This window comes from Polypterus senegalus, chromosome 17 (genome assembly GCF_016835505.1).
Source record: "Polypterus senegalus isolate Bchr_013 chromosome 17, ASM1683550v1, whole genome shotgun sequence".
NCBI classification, from domain to species: Eukaryota; Metazoa; Chordata; class Cladistia; order Polypteriformes; family Polypteridae; genus Polypterus; species Polypterus senegalus.
In genome coordinates this window covers 23867194-23881798 of record NC_053170.1, presented here as the reverse complement: position 1 = coordinate 23881798, position 14605 = coordinate 23867194, and the positions used below count along the sequence as shown (strand labels likewise).

At 40.3% G+C, this 14605-nt stretch overlaps 1 protein-coding gene across 1 annotated transcript in view; it reads right to left on the bottom strand.

Moving 5' to 3' along the window:
* Nucleotides 1-14605, bottom strand: part of qkia (QKI, KH domain containing, RNA binding a) — a 114030-nt gene that overhangs the window by 57778 nt on the left and 41647 nt on the right. The gene's annotated exons all lie outside the window — the stretch shown is intronic.

Genomic DNA, 14605 nt, shown 5'->3' with positions numbered 1-14605 from the left:
CAACATCAGAACAAGTGGTTTCACAGAATGAATGAATACATCACAGCTAGACAGAAACATATACTTGATACAGTATCTACAAAACAGTACAAAGAGCACACGACACGTGTTTCGCCCTTATTGGGGCTCGCACTTTTACATCCCCTCATGGGGATCGAACCGCGGCCGTCAGCATGTGAGGCAAAGCCACTGCAATTAATAACTCCAGAGACAATATGGCTCTACCAGGAGCTGCTTGGGGCCAAAACAGAAAATAGTCAGATAAGACACTACAGAAGAAGCTCTAATATGTAACACACATGAATCAAACCCAGATTAATCATTTGGAAAAAAAAGCACTCTAATTATCACATCGCCATCACAAACCCGTTTGGTAACTGATAGAGCAGTTCATCATTTCTAGTCATCTTCCACACAATGTCTCTGGTTCTTTTACCCATTTTAATCTTTTCTTTTCCATTTTCCAGTTTTACATATGCCATTTTTTTTTTTATCTTTTAGGCCGGTATCCTGCAGTCATTTTTTTCAAATTTTTTGCAGATGACATTTATATGCTGGTGAGATTTGGTGTGTATTTAAGAAAGAAGCCAACTGAGGACCTGTAAGGTGTTTGCTTCTAAAACTAAAGATTGTAATGGCCTTCTCCTCTTGTGCAAGTTATACATCTGGGCCTTCCCTTTCCTTTTCGGTCTTTCGTTAGATTCAGTTTGCCGTCTTTTGCCAAAACAGCAATAGACACCTTTGTAAGAAATCCTCAGTTTGAGTTACATGAAATAACCTTGATCTTGGTTTAGCTGTCTCATTTTGGCCATTTTTGAACCCAGAAGTGAACTTTAGGAATGTCAGTACCTTACAACCCAAGTGAATGGAATAACAGGTTTCAGTGGTGCTAATGCAATTGCAAAGGTTTCTCAAATCACCAATTAGCATTTAGATCTGACTAATTAAGGGTAAGGTATGGGAGTTCACCATTAGGACACTGAAGGAATGGCTGCGGAAAATGAGGCTTTACAGTCATATATGAATGATAAATGAAACATCAGTCAATTCAAGATGTAATAGCCTTTAGCAACACTAGAAATATTTTGGCAGTATTTTAAAAACTCTAACTCCAACTCTGACTTCTCAGTTTCCACTACCACCAACTCTGAGTCCTTTGTTTGTAATTAGACTAATACAGTAGACCCCCCGTGAAGTCGCGGTTCAGAGTTCGCAGCCTCAGTTGTTTGTGGATTTTTCCTTAGAACCTAACTAATAATTGTTAGCGGAAACCGCAAATATCCTCCACAATACTTTATGCCTTTTTTCGTGGCAATACTGTACTGTAGACAGAACACAAAGCAACTGTAGAGGAAAACGTGGCTTAATCTGAGAGCGTTACTAATTTCTCCTTGCTGCTGATTGGCTGCTGCCCTGTGACGCATCACTGACAGTTGTAGCGCAGCATTCCAGCATCATAACAGTTTACCGTGTGTAGCTATCTCGAGTGTTTCGCATTTTGTTCTTCTTAAAGCCCTAAGATGCCGCCCCAAACGCCCTGCACCTTTTAAGGCTTCTGGCAAAGAACCTGAGCCCCAAAAGAAGTTTAAGACACTCCAGGAGAAGGCTGAATTACTGGATTTGCTCCAGGAACTAAAACATTATGCCGCAATTTCCCATCACAATGTTCCTCAAACCTATCAAGAAAAGCCAGCACGAAACCCCACCAGAAGAAGACCCATCAGAAGATACGATGACTCCTGAAAAAGAGGCGCCACCCGAGGAGCTGTAAATCCTCTGCTTTGCCGTGCAGTCATTATCTTCATTACATATCTATATCTACTGCACAGCTACTTCATCATCATCATCTTCAATCAATATCATTCATTATTGGTGAGTGCCCGTACACTTTACTGTATTTTTATTAAATGATTATGTATTTACCCTACTTATACCATAGAAAACGCGCGTGCATGAATTACAGTACTATTGGGGTAACATTGATATTTTACATTCTAGCACTGCCAGAGACATAGCAGTAAAGTACTGTACAGTATACGGGTTTACCTTTACATTTCTTCTTTTAGGGTAATGTATTAAGCTGAGTTTGAAATGAAATGAAAGTGTTTTGGGGGCATATTTAGGGTTTGAACTATAAAAATAGGCATTTTTTTGACCACATCTAAAATTTGTGAAATTTTCACAATTCACAGGTGCTCTAGGAACGTAACACCCACGAATTTCGGGGATCGTCTGTATAGATTTGCTATGTTGACTGAAAGCACTTAACATACAAGATATAAGGCACTTCATCACTGCCAGTGTGAATCATCAGGCTACCTTTGAGCACTCTAACCTGTTAAATTCTGGTTTGAAGGCTGTAACAATATTGTTGTGGCTTACAAACACTGAGTAACATTAAACCTAAGATTACACTTACAAAATTAAAAAGAGAAGCAATATTTTTATCAAATGTCTAGAAGAAGAAATAAAATAATTGAATCAGTACATGTGAAACTGAACATTTTAATACATTATATTACAATTTAAATTTAGCCAGAGCTGGTACAATTTTAGTGACTCTGAAACCAGGTCAGGTTTGGGGGCATGCACTGTTTCTGCAACCAGCACACAACAAAACAGCTCGGGATCCTTGACCAGTCCCACCGTCCGGAAATGACTGCAGCCAGGTGTTACGTGGGCGTCCCCTTGGCCTGGTCCAGCCGTTCCTGTGAGCTGCATCACCCTCAGGGAATGGCGCCACATGGCCGTAGGGCTGTAACTGACGCTGCCTCACAATGCTGATCATGTGCCTCGGACTCCAGTAACCCAATAACTACTTCCAACTCCGACTCTACAGCCCTGGCTATCTTGATAGATAAAGGTATTCATTTCTTTTAAAAACATGAAAATGTCGCAGTGTGTCTAGACTTTTGACTGGTAGTGTATTCAATTACCAATTGACACAGCTCAATGGTAATCACTCATCTAGTGTTTTCCACCCCCTTCCAATATAATATAACACATTCGTATCATAATTATTTGTGCTTGGATGCACATCAAAAAAAAAAAATTCTTGGTCTTCATATGACTTGAGAACTGCACATAGAACTGCGCTGTTTTTGGAAGGAAGTGGTCTCATTACAAGACCAGAAGCACAGTGCACTTGTCAGAACTACACTGGCATTGCTAGTGAGTTGGCTAAGAGGCACTTCTGGCTTGATCTGTGACACAAAGTTAAATCTGCCAGGTCCAGTACATTGAGCCAGAAACAACACAGTCATATGTGCTGATTTGGAGTGGTCCGAGTGGTGTGGCATGATGCCACAAGTGTGTTACACAACAAATCCAATATGCTTATTCTTGGGTGTCAAGATCTTCATAAATAGGCTCATTATATTTTTTGATACATGTCTTGTATATACAGTGTATTTTCTGGGATGGTACACATCAGTATGTTCTTTTATTGCAGCATGAAATATCACTCATCACCCCAGTAACAGAGAATGACACATGGTACAACACACAGCCATGTTTGCCAGTGTAATGATATTCGCTCTCAATTATTAAAGTAGAATAAACAGATTGGACCCCAACTCCAATCTGCTATCCTAATTATCATGTTCCTGAATTGTTTTAAAAAGTGCAGATCCCACTGCACAGCCTTTTGGCTCACCAAACAAAGTATCCAAAAGAGAAGACAGAAAGCTTGCATGCAAAAAGACTCTTCCTCAAAACTGAACAATCCGCTGTTGGTGGTGAATGTGTTACTAAAATTAATTTCTCCCCAGCAGACACAACAGTCATGTTTTCTTTCCGCCGCCTAAAAATCACATGAATGCAGAACACAAGCACGAACATGGACCAAAAAAGACTGAACAAAGTCTTAAAGAGACATCCTGACTTGCTGTAGCTGTGCTGAAGATGCCTGTATGGTTTACAAGTGGGTAGGCTACTGGGCTCAAATCCCATCCTAGACTGTGTGTAACGTGCAACCTTCCCCCCCATGACTGAATTTTTTTCCTCCAGGTAACCCAGTTTTCCTCTTATATTATTGTCATAGAAGACAAGGGACGGTTGGGAGGCCTTGATAATGGAAGGGTGAAACGAGTTTGCCTCGACAGGTGGCAACAATTCTCTGGCAGGTCTTTCATGCACACACCCACAAGGCTTCATGGGAGTTGTAGTTCAGAGGGTCAGCCCTTCAAGGTTTTGTAGGACACGCCAATGGTGGGAGCTAGGCTGAGAAGATGTCCCCAAGTTAAGGAGGTTCCACCTGACCTGGAAGTGCTTCCTGGATGCACAATGGTGTCATCAGTATAAAGGAGTTTGTACTGCTTCTCCCAGGAGAGCTGGAGTCGTGTGTAAAGTGGGGACAAAGCTCATCAGGAGGATTGAAGGGGAATGATTAAGGAGAAGTTTATTGTACTGGTGAAGAAAGAAGACTTGTAAAGGCAACTGTGTTAACAGAAAGCCTTTATGTTATATGGGTTGGAGACCTTGAGACTGACCAGAAAGCAGGAGATAAAGATGCTAAGATTTGCATTGGGTGTGACAAGGATGGACAGGATTAGAAAGGAGTACATTAGAGGATTGGCTAAGGTTGGACAGTTGGGAAACAAAGTCAGAGAGGTTTGATTGTGTTGGTATGGACATGTGCAGAGGAGAGATGCTGGGTATATTGGGAGAAGGATGCTAAGAATAGAGCTGCAAAGCAAGAGGAAGGCCTAAGCGGAGGTTTATGGATATGGTGAGAGGGGACATGCTCTATTATACCCACCACCTGCAAGATGCAGAGGACAGGGAGATATGGGAAAAGATTACCCGCTGGGGTGACACCTAACTGGGAGTATCTAAAAGAAGAAGATATAATAAAACACTAAGATCTGTGTGTCCAGTCTCTTTGAGCAATCTGGTTGGTCAGTTTGGCTTTGGTGATGTGAAGAAGGAGGAAAAAGCAAGTGTAAGACACACAAGGAGGAGTAAAGGAGTAGGAGGCACGCTGAGAGACCCCTTCAAAGATGGCAAGTATAAAAGAGGACAGTAGGTGAGGAAAACAGTGAGTGGGTCGGAGAAGGCGGCTTTATGGGAAGATGAGAGATGCTGGGTATACTGGGAGAAGGATGTTCAGGATAGAGCTGCCAGGCAAGAGGAAGAGGAAGGCCTAAGAGAAAATTTATGGATGTGATGAGAGAGGACATGCAGGTGATGGTGAAACAGAGCAAGATGACGAGGATAGGAAGATATGGAACAAGATGATCCGCTGTGGCGACACCTAACGGGAGCAGCTGGAAGGAAGACAGACAGACAGACATGAAAGGTATTATAATAGACAGCCAGACAGACAGATCGATAAGCTCTGCTAGAGTCTATCATATTCTTATTTCTGATCATTCTTTCCTCTTACATTTATCAGGTTAAGTTAAATTCAAAGAAAGAAGATTGGCAGTGGCAGGGGAGAAGCACCACAAAGCAGGGAAACTAAATCTATTGGCATATTCTTATTCTGCATTTTACCTAACAAAAGCACTCAATGGGACCCTCGTAAACATAATAATCAACTGCTCTTCCGGGATTGATGTCTAACCTGTGAAGACGCCAGACAAACACTAATTATGATTGAATGATTAGATCACAGTACCCGCAAGCAGGCAGGCTGCAACCAGAAAGCAGCACATCTTAAAATCCAGCCTGCCTCCGCAATCCCTGAAAACAATAACAAAGCCCTCAGCAGCCTAACATGCAAGCAGTAGCTTTCTTGTTCAGCAGGTAAGTAAATAAACTTCAAAAAGTGTCTGCACGCTCCTGCTTGTTGCTGCATATTCACAAGCTCATCCTGTCGCTGCTGGTATGGGTTTAACTAGCTCTCTGCTCCCTGCTAGCGCACACACAGCTGGATGTGGTGTGCAGCCAATGGCAGATCTGACTCTGATTGTTTGCCACCAACAAACTGCCACTCTGCAACTAAAAATAGAAATTATTATTAGTACACAAAATGGCAAATTTATGGCATTGCAAGGCTGTAAGCCTGCCTCATGCTGATCATGCACAGAGAGCACATTTAAAATTCACACTGTGCATTAGTGAAGTCAGATATGAAAGAAGCTCTTCTGTCACATTAATCCTGTGTCACAATCAAGCTAGGCCGTAAACCTCACTACAAAAAACCAATGGCTGAAAAAATAAAAAAGGAAACACAGCATCCTCCATAACAGTAAAGAATAGTTATTAAAGTATGGAAGTGCGCTGTAAGGTCTAAGCCCGCAACGTCATCAGTCTAACATCTTCAAGTGACCTGCACACTATCAATAGCTGAGCACACAGCAGCAAACCCTCATTGGTTTGGCTACTGATCTCATGGATCAACATTTCCATGCATGCCCTATTCTGTGCAAATCTGCCAGTATCTGTGCATGTTTTAACAGCTTCAGGTCGACTCAATAGTCATCCATTAGTCAGAAACTCCCATGATTCTGTCCTCAGGTCATTTCAGCCCATGCAAAGTCCCTGACCTACATCATGGCAGCACTCCACATAAAAGGTTCAGATTTCAAACCTCTATAATGCCATATTAGGCTATAAGGACACGTAGACCCCTAGAAAACTGTGACATCTTATATAGCAGGTAAACATCCATGGTGTGTGGCACGTTGTTATCCAATAAGGAGCTGTAAACTTCCCATCTATTACTACAATCAACAGTTTACTCATCATGACTGCGGCAGCCATATCCACCACCAATTTTTGAACAGAACTACTTAGCCGACATTACTGATTTTACTTAATGCCTGATGGAGAACATATCATTGTGCAAGACTCATAATTGGGGATTTCAATTCTACATTTTCCACAATCTTACAATAGATTCTTGATAGCAATTCTTCCAGTATGTGCTACATGTCTCTGGATCTCTGACATTCTAAGGAACTAACATTAGACAGTGATGATGGGCAAATATCAGTTCGGGTCCCCACAGGGCTGTTCTTTCTCCTCTGCTCTTCTCTTTCTACCCACCAATGACTGCCCCTCATGTGACCCATCTGTTAAACTGCTGAAGTTTTCTGATGACACTACCCTAACTGACCTGATCACAGGCAGAGATGTGGTGCCATGTCAGCTGGATTGGCTGGCCAAATTATGCACGCTCAGCGATTTTAACTTGAATTCCCTCGCCTCCTACACCCCTAGTTCTAAACGGTGTCACTGTGAGCAGGATGGAACCATTTACATTTCTTCATACGACTCACAGTATGATCTGGAAAGAAAGCATAACTGCTCTAATCAATTAAGCTCAGCAGCAAAGTTTTGTTTCCACCATCAGCTTAAAAACTGTCACCTGTCCTAGACAGTGGTGGTCCAGTTTTATAGAGCTGTCATGGAAAGCATCCTCAGTTTCTTCATAACAATCTAGTATGGCAATGCATGTGCTCACTCCAAATATAAACTGCAGTGTGCTGTTTGGATGGGAGAAAAGACTGTAGGAATGAAACTGGACTCCATTTTGAGGGCCTGAATACATCCTGGGTCAGGAAATATAATGAGAGACTTCACTCACCTGGGGCAACCATCAAGGAAACATCACTGGTCACCAAAGGCAAGAAGTGCCAGATGCAAAAAGAGTGTCCTACTGCAGTCACTTTGGTAAGTCACGTCTCAGAGTCATCCTTGGCTCTTCCTGATCTCTAAACTCCGCCATCCAATCTAAATTAATTTATTTTGTGTTATTTTATAAGGACTTACTTGATATGTTACTGGAAAGGACTGCAATTCTACATTACTATATCATTTAATATATTTGTGCAATGTATTTTTCACTACTATTGTATATGATGCTGTGATGGTGTCATGTTATGCTGTTTAGTTGTATCACCAGGAGAAATTCCTAACAACTGTGCTCAAGTTTAGCGAAAACAAAGCTCATCAATTCTATTCACCGAATTCATCCAAAACGACATCATATGACTTTTGGTGGTCTCCAATATCCAATTATCTCTCACACCCTTTGGTAACAACTTGGGTTTAAGACATTTGCTGTTGTATTTTAACCGGAAATTCCAAGTTATTTGGACACATTTAGTATTCCGCTTACATTTTATTTTTAAATGCAAAATTTAAAATTTCCTAATATGGACAAAAGTGGTCTAACTTCAGCATAATCCACATGGCTCCTGTGCTGCTCATGCCATACTTTGACTATTGATTAATGGTCACTCACTTTAAAGTTCACTACTTGTTTTATTACCATGGATTTTACTCTGTGAGGTGAAACGGAGCGTCATGAATGGTGCCTTAAATAAAACGTATTCGTCTTCTTGTTCGTTTTCCTCCTCCTTATTCTTCCTCATATTTTTATTAGCGCAGTTTATTGTACGTTGATTAGCTTTACTTCTTGAACTCCAACAGCTATCACTAAGAAAAAAAATACTCACTGATTCTGCATTTTTTTTTTTTTTTTGCACTTTTTAACACATTAATAATGTTTAATGATCTGCGGTGGGCTGGCGCCCTGACCAGGGTTTGTTTCCTGCGTTGCGCCCAGTGTTGGCTGGGAATGGCTCCAGCAGACCCCCGTGATCCTGTAGTTTAGAGAGAGAGATAGATAGATATGAAAGGCACTATATAAAAGATAGATAGATAGATAGATATGAAAGGCACTATATAATAGATAGATAGATAGATAGATATGAAAGGCACTATATAAAAGATAGATAGATAGATAGATATGAAAGGCACTATATAAAAGATAGATAGATATGAAAGGCACTATATAAAAGATAGATAGATAGATAGATAGATAGATAGATAGATAGATAGATAGATAGATATGAAAGGCACTATATAATAGATAGATAGATAGATAGATAGAGATAGATAGATAGATATGAAAGGCACTATATAATTGATAGAGAGATATGAAAAGGCACTATATAAAAGATAGTTATGAAAGGCACTATATAAAAGATAGATCGATAGATAGATAGATAGATATGAAAAGCACTATATAATAGACAGACAGACAGACAGATAGAGCGAGATAGATAGATACGTTATTAATCCCAAGGGGAAATTCACATACACCAGCAGCAGCATATTGATAAAAACCAATATTAAATTAAAGAGTGATAACAATGAAGGTATAACAGACAGACAATAATTTTGTATAATAGAGTCGCATAGTGTGGGGTAGGAACGATCTCCTCAGTCTGTCAGTGGAGCAGGACGGTGACAGCAGATCTTATTGCAGATGTTGAAGGACGCCAGTCTTCTAATGAAGTATAGTCAGCTCTGTCCTTTCTTACACAGAGCATCAGTATTGGCAGTCCAGTCTAATTTATCATCCAGCTGCACTCCCAGGTATTTATAGGTCTGTACCCTCTGCACACAGTCACCTCTGATGATCACGGGGTCCATGAGGTGCCTGGGCCTCCTAAAATCCACCACCATCTCCTTGGTTTTGCTGGTGTTCAGGTGTAGGTGATTTGAGTCGCACCATTTAACAATTTAATGGATGTTTAATAATTTTTACATAAATTGTAATAATTGTTTTTGATTTTACATTATTGAGACTTCCATTTTCTTTCTCTTCTAGTTGTCTGTGGTAATCTGTTAAGTTATGCATCGTCACATTCATTATGAGGAGGCCGTTTTCAGAGGCCTTCTGCTTAAATTAAATTCTTGCTGCTTGCCTATGGAATGATCCTCTAGCAAATTTGGAATTTGGACATAAACCCACCAAATATATATTACAAACATTACCAATGCTATTGAGAATCCCATAACAATATCAATAAGGCAACAGACAAACCAACACTATAACTTAATAAGGGAAAATTCAAATTTGTTAAAAATTAGATATAACTAAAGCAAGCTTGCTTCTAGGTGAAAACAGCTTTTCAAAAATTAAAGGAAGCCTCCAGGTAAAACCTGTTTTGTCGAAATCCAAGCAAAAGAGCTTTCAAATTAGCACTTCAACTAATTCATCAAGCATGTTTAAGCAGTGATGTTAAATATGAATAAAGGTACGCAACGCAGCACTGCAGAGAGAGTAAGTCGAGCTCAACAAAACGAAAAACAGAAGACAAGATTAGAAAGGGAAGCTGCAGTACAGTGTACAGGCAGAACAAATGTAAACGATGAAGAAGTGCACACGCAGTAGACAAGGAATTACAACATGCAAATGAAGAGGACAAACCGAACATTCACAGACCTCAGCCAGATTCCTCAAGAAAAAGAAGCAAAAGTCCAATGAAACTCTACATCAGTGTTCAAAGCAGTTACGAGAGGCTAATCGTCACCAACTGCAAACACAAATCTCGTTCAACAAAGATCAGTGGCTCTGAAAAATCTAGAAGAGTTTGCATTAGCAAATGAAATGATATCAAAGCATTACTGTGGTTCCATGGAACTCTTTTGTGAACACTGTCATAAACTTTGCAAATGAGAAGCCTGTTGTAACTCAAGACTAGTAGTCAATGATTTAATTGTGGAACAGGGCAGCTAGTGTATGTCATACTTACTACAGTATATGAGAAAACTGTGTGCCCAGCTCCTCTGAGCAGTTTGATTGGTTAGTTTGGCTTTGCTGTGATTGGTCAGTCTGGCTGAAGATGGCTGCATGACAGGCTTGGCAGAGCAGCACCAGAGACGATCTTCCACACTTGGTGATGTCTGTGAATCACAGAGACTTACAAGGGATATGCGACAAAGTCCTAAATATGACGGCTTTAACTGACCTGCCATTGCTGTGTCCCAAACATTATGGTTCCCTGAAATGGGGACACCGTATAGAAAAAGTGTTGTCATATCTACATGATGAGACTGAAATGTCTGAAAATCCCCTTAAATGAAAGTCTGCAATGTGTACTTTAATCACAATATCTGAATTGTTTGATTTGCATTTTTAAACTGTGGAGCAGAGGAGGAAATCGGGGAAATAAAGTGTCTTTGTCCCAAACATTATGAAGGGCACTGTATGTTTTGTTTCCATTGCAGAATGTTTCTCCATTTATGTTTCAATGTTATGTTTTGTATTTATCTTAATTTTCATACTATTCATGGAGTAATTATTTTCTAGTGTTCTAGTGTGGTTAAGAAGAATGAACTGAATTAAGATATTAGGAATTCCACACTGCTATGTTGATCCCAATTCCAAAAATGTTTCTAACAGCAGTATTTTCAACTTGACGCTCTCTTCAAAGACAAGTGAATTAAGCAGACAAATGTCATCCCCTTCACCAGTCCTTTGCAGCTCTCATTTTAGATTCACCTACCCTACCCATGCAGAAACAACGCATGCACTAACCCGAGGGCAAATTGTGTGCCTTCCCTGATGCAGATGTCAAATGGGAACTAATAAAGCTTCCCTTATCTAAAAAAAAAAAAAAAAAAAAAGCAGTTTTGACCTTTTCCTGTTAGTGTTAAACTGCAGCTTGCTGTCATACGGCACATACAGAAAACTGCTGCCACAAGTAAACAGCCAGCGAACAACACCACACTGGCTTTATGCTATCAGAGACAGGATCACCGTTCACAAGACCTCCTAATAAATAAATAAATATGCTGTATGAAATCACAAGGCACCACACCATAAGGGTTCTTCAATTTAAAACCAGCTAGATGAAGGAAAGGCTGAGAAAGTGGACGGAAGGTTGTGGACGTTGATTCTTCTTCTTACTTGGCTATAAAGGTCACGGGCATTGGGAGCCAAAATCAGTCTAGCCATTGACCCATTCCTACTGTTATGTACCATTCATATGCCCATCCATTATCTAACCCGCTATATCCTAACACAGGGTCACAGGGGTCTGCTGGAGCCAATCGCAGCCAACACAGGGCACAAGGCAGGAACAAATCCCCAGGCAGGGTGCAAGCCCACCGCAGGGTACACACACTAGGGACAATTTAGGATCGCCAATGGACCTAACCTGCATGTCTTTGGATTGTGGGAGGAAACCCAAGCACACACGGGAAGTACCAGTGTAACAAATTTTAATATAAAATATCTTATAAGTCATTCATGGTCCATTGAGATGCTGGTCTCAGTTTAAACAGCATCCACTTGACTATCAAGCACAAAATCTTTAAGGCAGCCGTAATCGTGACAGAATATACTGGTTAAAAAAAAAAAAGAGAGAGAAAAGAAAGAGAGAAGAGAGGGAAGATCTGGAATAGATGAACAGGGTCAAACTGGCCTAATTTTTGAAAATACTTTTAGAATAAGATACCGAGGGAGTGATGTGCTATCTTTCTGTCCCTTAACAGCTGTATGTTTCAAGAAGTTGAATCAGCATTAACTGTCAAGCTAAGTGTCCTTTTTTTTTTCTCCAATTTTTAAATGACTTGCACTTCTCATTTGCTCTGACATGCATTTTTGCGCAATCTTGGGCTAACAATAGGATAAGAGAACCCTAATCATTGCCCACCGCAAAATACACAAAATATGCAAACTGTTAACAATAAGAACTGTGTATTCTCCACAAAGAGACTAAGCAATCACATATTTGCAGGTGTGGAAGATCACTCAGTGGTCAAGGACTCCATTTAACTTTATTACTTAGCTCTTGCTTTTATCTATTCATTCTTATTTATCATAGTGCTGGAGAGTGTCAACTTGTTGTATGCTTCCATCAGCACTACTTAAATGGACCACAAATCCCAGCAGCCCCAAAAGTACTTTGTCATTCAGCAGCTTCAGGTGTTTCCATGGGGGTTGCTGTGGGATATAAGGCATGGCACAGACTTTAAAGGTGAGCCAGAAGACGCTGGCAGAATCCTGATCGTCCACCTGCCTGTTTCAAAGATTCTCCCTCAATCAGATTACAAATAAAACCACCCTGGGTTTATGTTTTCACCTGTGAAGCACTCCTCATCACTTTAAATCTTTACGTTAACAGCTGGAATTTTGTAGGATAATACCTGTCGTAACAGTCAGGAGGCTGTTCACTTGGGACCGGACTGTCTGTGGATTGTATTGCGAATATTTGCACTTAATGTTTTGTTGGGCTTTTGTGTTACTTACCAAATTATCACCATCAGGGAAATTGGGTGGATTTGCATGCACATTGTTTGTTAATTGCTTTTTTTTAACCTTCATTACTTGTTTTATATAGATTCTTTGGTTTTTGTGTTACTTGCTGAATTTTCGCTATCAGGGAAATTGGGTGGAATTTGCATATAGGAGGAGGAGGAGGAGGTTAGGAGCATGCACTGAAACATGAATAAATCAGACTCTGCAACTGCATGGATTAAAGGTAAAGTACCACATCCGGTTAGCGGAAATAGACCAAAAGTTGATAGAAATCTACGTTTTGTATCTAATACTTGTACGCAAAAATTTGGTTGACCGAAGTGAAAGTGCACTCAAGTTATCAGCATACTCATCACACTCAGACATAATTCCAAAAATAGTATTTTCTGACTCGGGGAGGTCTAAAATGTCGAGATTCATCAAAATCTTAAAATGGAACTTTTGGAGGTTTCCAATACTTTCCCTATTCTTCATACATGAGAAAGTCCGGGAGGTCTAAAATTTACAAGATTCATCAAAATCTCGATATCAAATTTTTTGGACGATTACAGTACTTTCCCTATACGTTGTATATGACAAAGTAAAAATGCAAGTTTCATGTGTGAATATCATCATCATCAAACATTAACTTGATTTAGAAGATTTAATTGGTAAAAACAACAGGCCCTACCAAGAGGCAATTGCAAGATTAGGATACCTGATCATTCTTAATATGTAGCAAAGGAAGGTTAAGTGACTTATGCAGAGCACCCACGCTACCCATCTATACTCGAAATTATTTGAACAATTTGGTTAACAGAGCCGTGACTTTATTACTGCTTTCAGTTTTGTTGCCCATTCAATTTCACATTTGTTAATTTATATATCCGACATACTCCTTTTTTACAAATGCCAGAGGGCATTCTATATTATATCCGTACAGACATATTTATAGGAGACAGAAATAGAGTTGTTTGTTTGTAATTTAAGAGGCACAGACGGTATTTCGTAACACCACAGCAAGCACAAGGAAGGATTGGTTGGGATTTTGAAGTTTCCTCTTTCACAACTTGAGCAAACTCATCAGTAATGAAGTCTTTCAACTACGTCCTGGCAATTTAGCAAACTGCTGTGTATATTTCAGTGTGTGGGCTCGGTCTGCTTCATAATTTAGTAAGAGGGCGCCTGGTGTGCCCCTCCAGTGTGTATGCTATGCTGTAACTCCTCTTGTGGTGCCCCTTCAGGAATTTCTACCTTTATCCAGTTGCAGAGCTCAGCCTTAAAATAGCTTCTCGGCCTTGTGGTGCCGATTTTAGAGGTCACCTTTCTCCCCTCCTGTCTGTTAATCTCTGCCCTTCAGAGGCAGGCTTTGTTGTTTGCATGCCTTTGTGACTGAGTGCGCAGCCACGAGAGTCTCATGTGTGAACTGCTGACATCATTTCAGCTCGACTCTGAACAGCATTTAAGCAAAGAGCACTGAGCAGACATAGGAAATTCAGAGTCAACTGCCGCAGGCACCGTGTGCTCAGAAATGTCTTTTTATGATAACACAGCTTAAATAAAAAGCACGCTGAAAACTGAGGCAAGAAATACTAGAAAGGCTTGCCAGGACTTTCGCTC